The sequence below is a fragment of the Dendroctonus ponderosae genome, unplaced genomic scaffold, assembly GCF_020466585.1.
Source record: "Dendroctonus ponderosae isolate FM_Combo_2020 unplaced genomic scaffold, Dpon_F_20191213v2 Dpon_F_20191213_12, whole genome shotgun sequence".
Lineage (NCBI taxonomy): Eukaryota > Metazoa > Arthropoda > Insecta > Coleoptera > Curculionidae > Dendroctonus > Dendroctonus ponderosae.
In genome coordinates, this window is record NW_026017316.1 from 898,935 (window position 1) to 899,428 (window position 494).

The following is a 494-nucleotide window of genomic DNA, read 5'->3' on the forward strand; positions in this document are numbered from 1 at the left end:
AGGGGCCACTCGACTCCACAACCCCCGAAATTGCCAAGCGAATCGCCCCAAGCGCTGATTTTTGCCAGCTTTGCAAAGTTGCGGACTCTGGGCAGTCGCCCACAGCCCGCCCTCGCCGCGCCTGAAACCCCCGCTGAGCCGTAAATCTGGCAACAGTGCCTCCTGGAGCTCTTCACCGAAAACGTCCATCTTCATTGATGAAGAAATCATTGCCCCGGCCAGTCCAGCCGCCATAAATCAGCGGATTAAACGACAGTCGGATGGTTCTTGGAACCATGTGTTGTCTGGTCCTCGTTCAGTTTACCTGTTCTGGGCGCCCCATTTAACGTATTTCAAACGTCTGGCCATTCTTGGAACCGTTGGTGTTGATGGTACCGGGAACCAGCGCGCTTACGTCACCCGATCTATTAACATTCCGCAGGTTTGATTTGCGCCGAAGGCGCCCTGTGGAGGGATCAGCGCAAATTCGTCCACAACTGGCTCAGATCGGCTGG

General features: G+C 55.7%; 1 protein-coding gene across 1 annotated transcript in view; it reads left to right on the forward strand.

Moving 5' to 3' along the window:
- The window catches only part of LOC109543068 (cytochrome P450 306a1), a gene marked incomplete in the record, with an annotated part of 72,528 nt that overhangs the window by 40,209 nt on the left and 31,825 nt on the right, over positions 1 to 494 (forward strand).